This window comes from Pseudophryne corroboree, chromosome 1 (assembly GCF_028390025.1).
Source record: "Pseudophryne corroboree isolate aPseCor3 chromosome 1, aPseCor3.hap2, whole genome shotgun sequence".
In the NCBI taxonomy this organism is placed as follows: Eukaryota; Metazoa; Chordata; class Amphibia; order Anura; family Myobatrachidae; genus Pseudophryne; species Pseudophryne corroboree.
This window is the reverse complement of record NC_086444.1, coordinates 855,426,001-855,442,370: the sequence shown is the minus strand read 5'-3', so window position 1 is coordinate 855,442,370 and position 16,370 is coordinate 855,426,001. Positions and strand designations below refer to the sequence as shown.

Here is a 16,370-nt window from a genome sequence, read left to right as displayed (position 1 = left end):
AGGGAGAGTTTGCCAGCACACACCAAAAGCGCTATATATATATCAGGGATAGCCTTATAATAAGTGCTCCCTTATAGCTGCTTTGTTATATCAAAATATCGCCATAAATGTGCCCCCCCCTCTCTGTTTTACCCTGTTTCTGTAGTGCAGTGCAGGGGAGAGACTTGGGAGCCGTCCTGACCAGCGGAGCTGTGAGAGGAAATGGCGCCGTGTGCTGAGGAGATAGGCCCCGCCCCTTTTCCGGCGGGCTCGTCTCCCGCTATTTAGAAAAATTAGGCAGGGGTTAAATATCTCCATATAGCCTCTAGGGCTATATGTGAGGTATTTTTAGCCTTTATAGGTACTCATTTGCCTCCCAGGGCGCCCCCCTCCCAGCGCCCTGCACCCTCAGTGACTGCCGTGTGAAGTGTGCTGAGAGGAAAATGGCGCACAGCTGCAGTGCTGTGCGCTACCTTTAGAAGACTGCAGGAGTCTTCAGCCGCCGATTCTGGACCTCTTCTGATTTCAGCATCTGCAAGGGGGCCGGCGGCGTGGCTCCGGTGACCATCCAGGCTGTACCTGTGATCGTCCCTCTGGAGCTTGATGTCCAGTAGCCAAGAAACCAATCCATCCTGCACGCAGGTGAGTTGACTCCTTCTCCCCTCAGTCCCTCGCTGCAGTGATCCTGTTGCCAGCAGGAATCACTGTAAAATAAAAAACCTAGCTAAACTTTCTCTAAGCAGCTCTTTAGGAGAGCCACCTAGATTGCACCCTTCTCGGCCGGGCACAAAAATCTAACTGGAGTCTGGAGGAGGGTCATAGGGGGAGGAGCCAGTGCACACCACCTGATCGGAAAAAGCTTTACTTTTTGTGCCCTGTCTCCTGCGGAGCCGCTATTCCCCATGGTCCTTTCAGGAACCCCAGCATCCACTAGGACAATAGAGAAATGATCTGCAAAAGACATTTGGCTGCAGTTAAGTTGGCAATCCAAATAAATAAAAAAAATCATCAGCCTGATTCATAAATACATTTTATTGTACAATAGCTGCTCACACAGCTTTAAAAAAAACAAAAAAACATTTAAATTACATCTCAGAAAATATTAAACTTGAAATTTCGTTCAGTCACACAATTCAGTGCTTTCTGCTTTTGAAGAAGTAAATTATCAAATAAATAAGAATCAGAAATAGTTTATTAAGAGCAGATTTTTTACAACTCCCCCCCCCCCCCCCCCACCTCAAAAAAACAACAACCCACAGTAAAGGTGCATACACACATACTAGGCGCTTTTGAGCTCAAAGTAGCTAATTTTTTGCCAGTTTGAGCTACTTTGAGCTCAAAAGCGCCTAGTGTACGGTCGGGTGATGAGCACTGATGCGTGCTCCCGCATAATCACCAGCTGCCGCCCGTCAGCCTGTTTTACCGGCCGAGTGAACCACTTTCCACAGTCGCCTACTGTGGAAAGTGGTTCACCCCCAGGAAAATCGCTGGGACAGGTGAAAATCGCTCAATGTGAATGCACTGTGTGCAAAAACGCCCAGTGTGTATGCACCTTAACTCCTATTTGTTGTGTCTAGCTTACATTTAAAAAAATAATAATAATTTAAGTCATATTGTAAACTCCACTCTCAATATATCTGGTATTGTGCAGCTGCGAAGAAGTATATTAATATCAGCTCTGCAGCATGTGAATATTAATCCTTGCAATATTCCAGACAATATTTAAAAGCTAGTACAGATGTGTCCTCTTACATCTTAGCTCTGTGTGCTATAAGTCGCAATACACAACGTTTGACTCTGTAGCGCCGAGGGTCTTTTTTTCCATGCAGATGCATCTTTGGCGCAATGTAATGCAATGGGGCGCACAAACAGCTTCTGCCGATTAAAATGATATGCAGCACACCTATATTCTCTGTGTGACTGCGACAACGATTTAGAGGGAGGTGGTTGATAAACAGTCAAAAGGTCGACAGGATCAAAAGGTCGACACATGTTTTTTAGGGTTTTTACTTTTGCTGCAGTTACTATCCATACCACAAACTATTACCTTTAGTAACCTTGAGGCGAGCCCGCGAGGGGATGCATTTCATCAAACAAACTATCACCATCAGAGCGGAGCCCAGCCACCGAGCCTGAAGTGTGGCGAACTAAGCGAGCCCGCAAGGGGACGCATTTCAACAATTCCACGTCATGGCTCGACTTGTAGGGCTATGTAGCGTAACTGCAGCAAGGATGTAAGAGGACACATTTGTATATTCCCCATGGACTTGCGTGGGTTTCCTCCTACAATCTAAAAATATACTGGTAGGTTCACTGGCTCCCAACATGGGCAGAATGAAAATCATGACATACTTCTGCCCCTCTTGCATTGTACAAAATATTGATGAATTCCCCTAAACAGGCTATACACATTTTGCTATACAATTCAATGCAATGGTTACGGATTTGTGTAATATTAGAATGTATAGGAATCAATACTTGCTTTGAATTCTGTCAAGGTGCTTAGTTACAGATGTGTCCACAAATATCTAACCTCAAACCATGCCAAATAGCCCCGTTACGTGTGCCATGGACTATGTGACTTAACCACACCAAAGTACTAATCCTAACTACAGTACCTAGTACACTATAAGCAAACTAAGATGCAATATTAAGGCAAAAAAAATAGCACAACAAAGGAAAATTTACACAATCTAGAATAAAAATGCAAAAGACATGTCCCGTATGAGTGACCCGCACCGTGCATCGTTATGCTTAATTTGCGACTACACACCAATTTCTTTACTACAAAATGACTAGCCCTGAGAACCTAGTACACTATAAGCAAAGCAAGGCATAAAATTAAAGAAAAAGGTTGCAGTCTGTGTAAAAAGCAAGAATACTGGTACAAGTGACCTGTGTCATACATCGTTTATTTTCAACTTTCCACTAATTCCTTGCAACAAAAGACTAATCCTAAATACCTAATACACTTTTTGCAAAACAAAATTGAGCAAAAAGCAGCAACATTTTTTTTTAAAAGGAGCATAGCACGGGAATCGCACCAGACATGTCGCCTAAAATGCCGCAAAAAGTATAGGTACTTGAAGACACATCAGTTGTTACATTTACAAGTATCAAATTCAAACACAAATTGGAAATCAAACCCAATGTCATAGTGCACCTTTCTGTATAGGTGTCAGGTCTGCAGACACATAACTGCATTGTAATGGACAGTGGCACGGACCAGTGCCGTGTACAATTAACTCTGTAAAGCCCATGATTAATACATAGTTTATTTTTAAATATTTCTGTAGAAAAGGTTTTACTTTGAACATTGTTTTTTTTTTTACCTTTTGGTAGATGTATGATAATTATTAGTTTGATTTACAAAATGTATTCGCATATTACCAATTCAACATTTCTTGTTCTAAGAATTACAGAATTATATTTCAAGGCATATTTACCGGATGCTGAACCTGTATTGTTAAGGAAAGTACAATTCTGTAGATCAAAATATGTAAAACATGAGGGTGATGTTATTTGCATAAATGGACTAGCACTATCATATTGTATTTGAACTAATGAGATCATTTTATACAGTAGACCATTCATGTATTTTACCTACGTTACATACCTATATTGAAATAAATGACTGCCAATGAGTTACCTGTAAAGCAATGATACCTATACTGTAGCTTGGAAACATACACTATTTACAGGAATGACTGAAAGGGATATTATATATAAATACATACAGGATGAGTATCCCTTATCCAAAATCCCACATTTTTGGGTCCCCTACTGAGATAATGACTTGTGTGTATATATAGATATAATATATAGATATATAATATACATATATATGTGTCATTAGCTCAGTAGGGGAACAAAACATTTGTGATTTTGAATTTTGGATAAGGGATACTCAACCTGTATATATAAAAATGCAAAAGCCCTCACTCACTGACTGATCTCTAATTATCTTCCTACAGGATATATCAGGAAGCTGAAACTTAACATAGGTATTCCCCTAAGGGATGAAAAGGGGGTTGAAATAATGATGTCATTACCAATGTGTGGCTTGCGTTGCGTGAACGATAACGCCCAAACGGACAATCGGATCAAAATTTGGATTGCACCTCCAGTGTGTAGAATTTAATAAACTACAAAAATAGTCCTGTCACTTTTTACTGTATCTGCAACGGGTGCTCCTTGGGTAATGCCAAGAACCATGGATTAATATTTACTTACATTAAGACGTCTCAAATTTACATCTCTATAGCTTTACCAAATTTTTAACACTCATTTATATGTACAACTGTGAAATTCAGAAACTCCCATGCGAAGAATGGGTAGACCAGCTAGAAAAATCTTATAAAAATCACTGTGTTCAAAGTTAGAACTCAAAATGAACATTTTAAATGATACAATCAGCTTTGCAGCGAGGATTTCTATCTACTATGGCGCAAATGACTTATTTTTAAGATAACCTTAAGGAAAAAACAACTGGCATAGCCCAACGGAGTAATATGCAGGTTAGTAAATGACACTATTTGGTAGTTTACACTTGGATAACATATTCTAATGAATATACTCAATCTCACTTAGCAATGTGCATCAAACTTCTAAAACAAAATGTAGTCAGATGCAAATAAAAATATATATATTTTGATAAATTCTAATGCCCTACATATAGGTCTAAGTAAGAATTATTTTTTGTGTGATTAAATTAACTTGAAGTTCAGAACCACCAGGACTCTTCCTAGAGCTGGCCGGCCGACTAAACTGAGCAATAGGGGGAGAAGGGCCCTAGTCGGGCAGGTGACCAAGAACCCGATGGTCGCTCTGTCAGAGCTACAGCATTCCTCTGTGGAGAGAAGAGAACCTTCTAGAAGGAAAACTATCTCTGCAGCAATCCACCAATCAGGCCTGTATGGTAGAGTTCCCAGACGGAAGCCACTAGTTAGTAAAAAGCACACGGCAGCCCACCTGGAGTTTACCAAAATGCACCTGAAGGACTCTCAGGTCATGAGAAACAAAATTTTCTGGTCTGATGTGACAAAGCTTGAACTCTTTGGTGTGAATGCCAGGCGTCATGTTTGGAGGAAACCAGGCACCGGTCATCCCCAGGCCAATACCATTCCTACAGTGAAGCATGGTTGTGGCAGCATCATGCTGCAGGGATGTTTTTCAGTGGCAGGAACTGGGAGACTAGTCAGGATAGAGGGAAAGATGAATGCACCAATGTACAGAGAGCTCCACAGGCGCTCTTGACCTCAGACTGGGGTGATGGTTCATATTTCAGCAGGACAACCACCCTAAGCACACAGCCAAAATATCAAAGGAGTGGCTTCAGGACAACTCTGTGAATGTCCTTGAGTGGCCAAGCCAGAGCCCAGACTGGAATCCGATTGTTCATCTCTGGAGAGATCTGAAAATGGCTGTGCACCAACACTTCCCATCCAACCTGATGGAGCTTGAGAGGTGCTGCAAAGTGGAATGGGCGAAACTGCCCAAAGATAGATGTGCCAAGCTTGTGGCATCAAATTCAAAAAGACTTGAGACTGTAAATTGCTGCCAAAGGTGCATCAACAAAGTATTGAGCAAAGGCCGTGAATACTTAAGTACATGTGATTTCTTAGTTTTTTATTTTTAATAAATTTGCCAAAATCTCAAAGTTTTTTTTTCACGTTGTCATTATGGGGTATTGTGTGTAGAATTTTGAGGGGAAAAAAATAATTTATTCCATTTTGGAATATAGTTTCCGGATACACTGTAGATATTCTTCAGATGGGAAATAGGAAAACTACATAATTACAATTTGAACAATCCTCTCATTAGGGGATGAAAAGGGGGTTGACATAATGACATCATCACAAATTTGTGGCTTGAATTGTGTGAACGATACCGCCCAAAGCCCAAGCGGATAATCGGATCAAAATTTGGATTGCACCTCCAGTGTGTAGAATTTAATTAACTACAAAAATGGTCCTGTTACCCTATCTCTCAATGACCGACTCATCACTAATTCTCTTCGTTCCCGATATGTTAGGAAGCTGAAATGTATCATAAGTTTTCTTCAGGTTGGAAATAGATAAACTACGTAATTAGAATTTTAATAAACCTCTCCTAAGGGGATGAACAGGGGGTTGACAAAATGACGTTACTACCGATGCGTGGCTTGCGTTGCATGAACGATACCAACCAAACGGACAATCGGATCAAATATGGATTGCACCTCCAGTGGGTAGAATTTAATAAACTACAAAAATGGTCCTGTCACTTTTTACGGTTTCTGCTGCAGATGCTCCTCGGGTAATGCCAAGAACCATGGATTAATATTTACTTACATTAAGACGTCTCAAATTTACCAACTTTTAAACTCTCCTTTATATTTACAACCGTGAAAATCAGAAACTCCCGTGCGAAGAATGGGTAGACCAGCTAGAAAAATCTTATAAAAATCACTGTGTTCAAAGTTAGAACTCAAAATGAACATTTTAAATGATACAATCAGCTTTGCAGCGAGGATTTCTATCTACTATGGCGCAAATGACTTATTTATAAGATAACCTTAAGGAAGAAACAACTGGCATAGCCCAATGGAGTAATATGCAGGTTAGTAAATTACACTATTTGGTAGTTTACACTTGGATAACATCTTCTAATAAATATACCCAATCTCACTTAGCAATGCGCATCAAATTTCTAAAGCAAAATGTAGTCAGATGCAACTAAAAATATATATATTTTGATAAATTCTAATGCCCTATATATAGGTCTATGTAAGAATAATTTTTTTTGTGTGATTAAATTAACTTGAAAACGTGATATTTTTTAAGAGTCTTGTGGTCTGTACAATAACTTATACTTTCATTAATGCAATGAAAACTAGATGTTTTGGAGTTGTTTTTTAACAAGGTGTAATTTCAGGAAGTATATATAAAAATAAAATCTTTACATCTGATCTCCTTCAGTCTACATTTTAGCAATGCCTGTTACTGTAGTTGCCAAGTTTAGCATCTTGCCAGTAAATAGGAATACTTAAAATGTTTGCAAGATGGAGATTGTTCTAGATGTGGGCATTGCACATACATGACTTGCCATAGGCTGCCATTGCAGAATCATGGGCGGGGGGGGGGGGAATCACTTTGCTGAGAAATAGGGTCAAAGAAACAATATCCAGGGGTGTGGACATAGTACTAAAACCAGAATTACATTAGGTGTAGTAAGATACCTGAAACCAATGCTTAGTACTAGCAAGCACTTCAATGGTAATCAGAACACTTCTAATATAAAGAATAACATACTGTATACACTACTAAATAAGGATATTTCAAGTTACTCTGTAGTCCAAAACCATGTGCAATAGGCTGCGCTATGTGACTTGATATAGGAATGAAAACTCCAATCTGAATTTATATCGTTATGGTTTCCCTTATGGAATACCTGTTCAAATACATAGCAATGCAGAACACACCGCTAAGGGCCCTGTTGATCATTAGAATTCATACAACATTATATTTCCTTCTGTATTGCTGTGCAGCGATATTTTCGAATATACTGCTGACAATTACCAGTACTCACCTGTCCACTGGTTTCTCTCTCTCCCTGGTGGTATCAACTTCTGTGTTGCTGGGAGCCTAACACTGCAAAGGGTTAATGTAAAATACGCATGTGTGGCAGCCACCCGTGCATGTGCATAGCATCCAGCAAATATAGTTAATGATTAATGGCTCAAAGCGGTGGAAGGCATATTTCTGATTTTACACCACTTCATGAATATAGACTTTAGAATGAAAAACAGTTTGTATGTACAATTGGCACTGGATAGGGAAACTGAAAAAAATAAAAAATACAAATGCACAGTATAATGGGTATGTTTTCCAACATATTAAGTAATGTTTGTCTATTATACACATTTGCACATAAAGAGTACAGAAAATTACCAAAAAAGGGGTGGAGGGTTCTTTAATGTCTACAATCACACTCAATTACCGCTTTTTAAAAGCAATAAGAAATATACCTTGATATAAAGAGGTTTTAAAGTCCTTTGCAATGAACAGTCATCCCAGAAAATAAAATGGAATGTTTGACCATGTTTGTCTCTGCAAGGCCATATGTTTACAGGACCATAGACAGTGACTGATCCCATCTGACATGTAATGACAAGTTATGGAAGACCGAATGGTATTTTCTCTCAAGGCCATGACTGCTGCAGTTCCAAGCCTCACTCCATTATCAATGGACCATCACCTTTTTCGGAAATTTGTTCAGGATCGCACCATAAACTTAGTGTCTGTAGCAAACTATTCAGTGCCTGGTGAACTCCACCTGAATACTGAAAGCATGTCCACACTGCTCTTATGGGTTTGTCACAGCAAAAGACAAATTATACCAACATCCAAGTTAAAGCTTTCAGATGTCTTCATTAACACTTTCAGTAGTAGCTGCTCTCTCAAGATGATATTCTGGAAGATAACATGTTTAATAGGAAACTATTAGTGCATTAATACCATTATCATGAATGTTTTTATAACTACTGTACTTTTGATTAAACAACATCTGCAAAGCATTTGTTCCTCTCAGGTAAACTGCCACTAGGAGACAACCGCTGGAGCAAACAAAGAATACACAGATGGGTTTAGGCTGACCATACACCATTATGTCCATTAGCATGCATGATTAACAGCTTACGACAGAAAGTAGAGCAAGTCTTGTAAAAAAAAAATAGGATTTTAATACCTACCGGTAAATCCTTTTCTCTTAGTCCGTAGAGGATGCTGGGGACACTTCAAGGACCATGGGGTATAGACGGGATCCGCAGGAGACATGGGCACTTTAAGACTTTGAAGGGGTGTGAACTGGCTCCTCCCTCTATGCCCCTCCTCCAGACTCCAGTTCTAGGTACTGTGCCAGGGAGACGGACATTTCGAGGAAAAGGATTTATTGTTAAACTAAGGTGAGATACATACCAGCTCACACCACAACCACGCCGTACAACAAGGCATTTAACAGAAACTCCAGTCAACGGCATGAACCATGTCAGCAACAGGCTGACTATAACAGAAACAACCTGTGTGTAAACATAATTAATAACTGCAGATAGAGTCCGCACTGGGACGGGCGCCCAGCATCCTCTACGGACTAAGAGAAAAAGATTTACCGGCAGGTCCGACTGTATTAGGACGGGCAGGTTGCGAAGAAGACGTTCCGCTTGAAGAAGGCCGTTGTAAATGGCCCTTAATTCTAGAACGTTTGTGTGTAAACAAACTTCCTGGCTTGACCATTTTCCCTGGAAGGTTTCCCCCTGTGTGACTGCTCCCCAGCCTCGGAGACTCGCATATGTGGGTTACTAGGATCCAGTCCTGGATCCCGAACCTGCGTCCCTCTAGGAGGTGAGAGCTGTGCAGCCACCACAGGAGTGAGATTCTGGTCTTGGGAGGACAGGATTATTTTCCGGTGCATGTGCAGATGGGATCCGGACCACTTGTCCAATAGGTCCCACTGAAACACTCTGGCGTGGAATCTGCCAAACTGAATGGCCTCGTAGGCCGCCACCATCTTCCCCAGCAATCGAGTGCATTGATGGACTGATACTCTCGCTGGTTTCAGAATTTGTTTGACCAAACCCTGAATTTCCAGAGCCTTCTCTTCTGGAAGAAAAACTCTCTGTAATTCTGTGTTCAGAATCATTCCCAAAAACGACAGCCGTTTCGTCGGATTCAACTGTGACTTCGGCAAGTTTAGGAGCCAACCATGTTGCTGCAGAACTGTCAGGGAGAGCGCAATGTCCTGCGCCAGCTTGTCTTTGGATCTCGCCTTTATCAGGAGATCGTCCAAGTAAGGGATAATTGTGACTCCTTGTTTGCGAAGGAGAACCATAATTTCCGCCATTACCTTGGTGAAAATCCTCGGAGCCGTGGGCAGACTAAACGGCAACGTCTGAAATTGGTAATGACAATCCTGAATAGCAAACCTCAGGTAAGCCTGATGCGGAGTATATATGGGGACGTGTAAGTAGGCATCCTTTATGTCGACCGACACCATGAAATCCCCTTCCTCCAGACTGGAGATCACTGCTCGGAGAGATTCCATCTCGAATTTGAATTTTCTTAGGTAAAGATTGAGAGACTTTAGGTTCAGAATTGGTCTGACCGAGACGTCCGGTTTGGGGACCACAAACAGGCTTGAATAAAAGCCTTCTCCCTGTTGTGACGGGGGAACCCTGATAATGACTTGATTTAGACACAACTTCTGTATTGCATCGCATACAACCTTCCTGTCTGGAAGAGAAACTGGTAAGGCAGATTTGAAAAATCGGTGAGGGGGAACGTCTTGAAACTCCAGTTTGTACCCCTGGGACACTATTTCTAAAACCCATGGGTCCAGGGCCGAACGAGCCCAGAATTGACTGAAGAGCTTGAGACGTGCCCCCACCGGTGCGGACTCCCGCAGAGGAGCCCCAGCGTCATGCGGTGGATTTGGCAGAACCTGGGGAGGACTTCAGCTCCTGGGAACCTGCCACGGCAGGAGATCTTTTACCTTTTCCTCTATTGGCAAGGAAGAAATAACCTCTGCCTTTTTTGTATTTATTTGGCCGAAAGGACTGCATCTGAAAGTGGTGAGCTTTCTTTTGTTGTGGAGGAACATAAGGCAAAAATGACGACTTACCCGCGGTAGCAGTAGATACCAAATCAGTGAGACCCTCACCAAACAAGACACTACCTTTATATGGGAGAGACTCCATAGCTTAGTCAGCATCAGCATTCCATTGATGAATCCACAATGCTCGTCTAGCTGAAATTGCCAAGGCATTGGCTCTTGATCCCAAAATGCCAATATCTCTTGCCGCCTCCTTTAGGTAGGCTGTAGCGTCCCTGATATAACCCAGATTAACAGGATGCTATCCCTATCTAGGGTATCTATATCAGATGACAAGTTATCTACCCATTTTTCAATAACAGTACTCACCCACGCCGATACAATGGTTGGTCTGAGCAGCGTACCTGTGGCGACGTAAATGGATTTTAACGTAGTCTCCTGTCTACGATCCGCAGGATCCTTGAGGGCTGCTGTGTCAGGAGACGTTAAAGCCACCTTTTTAGACAACCGTGATAGAGCCTTGTCCACAATGGGAGATGATTCCCACCTATCTCTATCCCCAGCAGCAGGGTCCTCCATGATATGTAACACGTCTTTTATTGCCACAATCATGTACTGGATGTTCTTTGCCAATTTTGGGTCTAATTTGGCATCACTATAGTCGACACTGGAGTCAGTGTCCGTGTCGGTAACTGTCTGCCAACTGAGCAAATGCACGTTTGTGTGACCCCGAAGGGGTATGGACCTGTGATAACACATCCTCCACAGATTTCTTCCATATCTGGTTCTGAGATTCAGATTTATCTAATCTCTTATTAATAAGAGCCACATTAGCATTCAACACATTTACCCAATCAGGAGTCGGCGGTGCCGACAGGGTCACTCCCACAGCCGTTTCTGTCCCTACCACAGTCTCCTCCTGGGAAGAGCACTCAGCCTCAGACATGCCGACACACGTGTACCGACACCCACAGACACACTGGGCAAATAGGGGACAGACCCACAGTAAAGCCTGTCAGAGAAACACAGAGGGAGTTTGCCAGCTCACAACCCAGCGCTCAATCCCAGATCTGAAACTCTAATATAAAGCCCCAAGACCAGTAGCGCTTTTATATTTGCACAAAATTATGTGCCCCCCCCCGTTTTGCACCCTGTTACTTGTATAGCAGTGTTTGGAGGAGAGGACCAGCATCTCTGCAGCTTCTGTGAAGAGAAAATGGCGGTGGTGAGAGCTGTGAGGGCTAAGCCCCGCCCCCTTAATGGTGTGCTTCAGCCCCGCTATTTTCTTAATATATATTACTGGCGGGGGTTCGAATCTTGTGCCCAGGCACTCCAATGCACTCTTGCCAGCCTTAAAAAGAGGATTTTATGCTGCCCAGGGCGCCCTGCAGTGCCGCTGTGTGTGGTAGCATGGCGCGCAGCGCGATCGCTGTGCGGTACCTCAGAAAGCCGTCACTGAAGTCTTCTGATCTTCTTCTACTCACCTGTCTTCTGACTTCTGGCTTTGCAAGGGGGGTGACGGCGGGCTCTGGGAGTGAACCCCTAGGCGTACCTAGTGTTCCAAACCTCAGGAGCTAATGGTGTCCTGTAGCCAAGAAGGAGAGCCTTTAAACTCATTAGAAGTAGGTCTAACTTCTCTCCCCTAAGTCCCACAATGCTGGGAGACCGTTGCCAGCAGCCTCCCTGAAAATAAAAAAACCTAACAAAGTCTTTTCAGAGAAACTCAGTAGAGCTCCCCTGTGTGTGACCAGTCTCCCTGGGAACAATTCTAAAACTTGAGTCTGGAGGAGGGGCATAGAGGGAGGAGCCAGTTCACACCCGTTCAAAGTCTTAAGGTGCCCATGTCTCCTGCGGATCCCGTCTATACCCCATGGTTCTTGAAGTGTCCCCAGCATCCTCTAGGACGTATGAGAAATAAAAAATAATAATAAGCAGGTTTGCAGAGTATGTATTGCATGTTCTCACACAGAATCCAACTTATTTAAGTACTGTATGGGGGATGCAGAGTTGTGCGCATGTCATATGAATCTCTGCTTACACCTGAAGAAGCGTAACTGGCCTGTATTCCCACAGGCAAAGTTCAGCGAGGGTGTCTTGACAGAACTGTTGCTAATCAAAGTTGGACATCAGCATAAATACGCCAGTGTGTCATTTGAACCAAGAAAAGGCTGGTGCCATTGCACACTGATGATGATGATGGGTAGCAAACCAAACATATGGATAGGAGGAGAGCCCACTGCAAGATGCGTACAGCTTTGCACACAGGAGAATAAACTGTACGCATTTATTATTTGTGCATGCCTAGCCACATTTCCGTCCAATCCTGCATCAGGACTGTTCGCACTTTACTTGCAGATGTGATTGCTCTGGAACTTTCATCTCCCACGGTGTCACTTCAGCCATACTATTTATTATTTGAAGTACAAATGTGTCCTCCTACAGCTAGCCTCAATACGCCACGCAGCGTGAGATGCCAGGCATGAGGGAGCTGACAGATCCTGTGCAACTCTACTAGTGTCGGGGCGTCTTCTTTCCAAAATATGTGTCTTGGTCGTAACGCGATGCGACTAGGACACACAAAGAGACTTTGCTGATTTATCTAATATAAGACACTTGTATATTAGAAGTGACTGAATCTATATATGGAGTACAAGTGAACAGGTTTCGTAAAAAAGCTGCAGCTACAGTATACAGATTCAGAGACTCAGTCGCACACATATACAGTGCATCCGGAAAGCATTCACAGCGTTTCACTTTTTCCACATTTTGTTATGTTACAGCCTTATACCAAAATGGAATAAATTCTTTTTTTTCCCCTCAAAATTCTACACACACCACCATATAATGACAATGTGAAAAAAAACTGATTTTTGCAAATTTATTAAAAATAAAAAACTAAGAAATCACATGTACATACAGTAAGTATTCACAGCAATGAAGCTCAAAATTGAGCTCAGGTACATCCTGTTTCCACCGATCATCCTTGAGATGTTCATACAGCTTAATTGGAGTCTACCTGTGGTAAATTCAGTTGATTGGACATGATTTGGACAGCAACACACCTGTCTATAAGGTCCCACACTTGACAGTGCACGTCTGAGCACAAACCAAGCATGAAGTGAAATGAATGGTCTGTAGACCTCAGAGACAGGATTGTCTCAAGGCACAAATCTGGGGAAGGGTACAGAAAAATATCTGCTGCTTTGAAGGTGCCAATGAGCACAGTGGCCTCCATCATCTGTAAATGGAAGAAGTTCGGAACCACCAGGACTCTTCCTAGAGCTGGCCAGCCGTCTAAACTGAGCGATCGGGGGAGAAGGGCCCTAGTCGGGGAGGTGACCAAGAACCAGATGGTCACTCTGTCAGAGTTACAGAATTCCTCTGTGGAGAGAGGAGAACCTTCCAGAAGGACAACCATCTCTGCAGCAATCCACCAATCAGGCCTGAACGGTAGAGTGGGCAGACAGAAGCCACTCCTTAGTAAAAAGCACATGGCAGCCCACCTGGAGTTTGCCAAAATGCACCTGAAGGACTCTCAGACCATGAGAAAAAAAATTCTCTGGTCTGATGCGACAAAGATTGACTCTTTGGTGTGAATGCCAGGCATCATGTTTGGAGGAAACCAGGCACCGCTCATCACCAGGCCAATACCATCCCTACAATGAAGCATGGTGGTGGCAGCATCATGCTGTGGGGATGTTTTTCAGCGGCAGGGACTGGGAGACTAGTCAGGATCGAGGGAAAGATGAATTCAGCAATGTACAGAGACATCCTGGATAAAAATAAGAATTTACTCACCGGTAATTCTATTTCTCGCAGTCTGTAGTGGATGCTGGGTACTCCGTAAGGACCATGGGGAATAGACGGGCTCCGCAGGAGACTGGGCACTCTTAAAAGAAAGATTAGGTACTATATCTGGTGTGCACTGGCTCCTCCCTCTATGCCCCTCCTCCAGACCTCAGTTAGGGAAACTGTGCCCGGAAGAGCTGACATTACTAGGAAAGGATTTGGAATCCAGGGTAAGACTCATACCAGCCACACCAATCACACTGTACAACTCGTGATAACCATACCCAGTTAACAGTATGAACAACAACTGAGCCTCAGTAACAGATGGCTCATAACAATAACCCTATAGTTAAGCAATAACTATATACAAGTATTGCAGAAGTCCGCACTTGGGACGGGCTCCCAGCATCCACTACGGACTACGAGAAATAGAATTACCGGTGAGTAAATTCTTATTTTCTCTGACGTCCTAGTGGATGCTGGGTACTCCGTAAGGACCATGGGGATTATACCAAAGCTCCCAAACGGGCGGGAGAGTGCGGATGACTCTGCAGCACCGAATGAGCAAACTCAAGGTCCTCCTCAGCCAGGGTATCAAACTTGTAGAATTTTGCAAACGTGTTTGACCCCGAGCAGGTAGCAGCTCGGCAAAGTTGTAAAGCCGAGACCCCTCGGGCAGCCGCCCAAGAAGAGCCCACCTTCCTCGTGGAATGGGCTTTGACTGATTTAGGATGCGGCAGTCCAGCCGCAGAATGTGCAAGTTGAATCGTGCTACAGATCCAGCGAGCAATAGTCTGCTTTTAGAAGCAGGAGCACCCAGCTTGTTGGGTGCATGCAGGATAAACAGCGAGTCAGTTTTTCTGACTCTAGCCGTCCTGGAAACATAGATTTTCAGGGCCCGGACTACGTCCAGCAACTTGGAATCCTCTAAGTCCCGAGTAGCCGCAGGCACCACAATATGTTGGTTCAAATGAAACGCTGATACCACCTTAGGGAGAAATTGGGTACGAGTCCTCAATTCTGCCCTGTCCATATGGAAGATCAGATAAGGGCTTTTACATGACAAAGCCGCCCATTCTGACACACGCCTAGCTGAAGCCAAGGCCAAAAGCATGACCACTTTCCACATGAGATACTTCAACTCCACGGTCTGAAGTGGCTCAAAACAATGTGATTTTAGGAAATCCAACACTACGTTGAGATCCCAAGGTGCCACTGGAGGCACAAAAAGGGGGCTGAATATGCAGCACTCCCTTAACAACGTCTGAACTTCAGGCAGCATCTTTCCTAGCCTTTAACAGCGTAGGAATCACTTCATCTGGAACGCCCTTTTCCGTTAGGATCCGGCGTTCAACCACCAAGCCTTCAACGCAGCCGCGGTAAGTCTTGGAACAGACAGGGCCCCTGCAGTAACAGGTCCTGTCTGAGAGACAGAGGCCATGGGTCCTCCGAGATCATTTCTTGTAGTTCTGGGTACCAAGTTCTTCTTGGCCAATCTGGAACTACGAATATAGTTCTTACTCCTTTCTTACTTACTATCCTCCGTACCTTGGGTATGAGAGGAAGAGGAGGGAACACATAAACCGACTGGTACACCCACGGTGTCACTAGTGCGTCCACAGCTATCGCCTGAGGGTCTCTTGACCTGGCGCAATACTTTTTTTTAGCTTTTTGTTGAGGCGGGACGCCATCATGTCCACCTGTGGCCGTTCCCAACGGTCTACAATCTGCGTGAAGACTTCTGGATGAAGTCCCCACTCTCCCGGGTGGAGGTCGTGCCTGCTGAGGAAGTCTGCTTCCTAATTTTCCACACCCGGAATGAACACTGCTGACAGTGTTAGCACGTGATTCTCCGCCCATCGGAGAATCCTTGTGGCTTCTGCCAACGCCATCCTGCTTCTTGTGCCGCATTGTCTGTTTACATGGGCGACAGCCGTGATGTTGTCTGACTGAATCAGCACCGGCTTGTTTTGAAGCAGGGGTTTTGCTTGACTTAGGGCATTGTAAATGGCCCT

At 43.5% G+C, this 16,370-nt stretch overlaps 1 protein-coding gene across 1 annotated transcript in view; it reads right to left on the bottom strand.

Annotated features, from left to right (window-relative positions):
- Positions 1-7,906: 7,906 nt before the first annotated feature.
- The window catches only part of PAQR3 (progestin and adipoQ receptor family member 3), a 127,683-nt gene continuing 119,219 nt past the window's right edge, over positions 7,907-16,370 (bottom strand). Inside the window, exon 8 of the mRNA XM_063919963.1 lies at positions 7,907-8,432. The gene's annotated coding sequence lies outside the window, so the exon portion shown is untranslated. The remainder of the gene's footprint in view (positions 8,433-16,370) is intronic.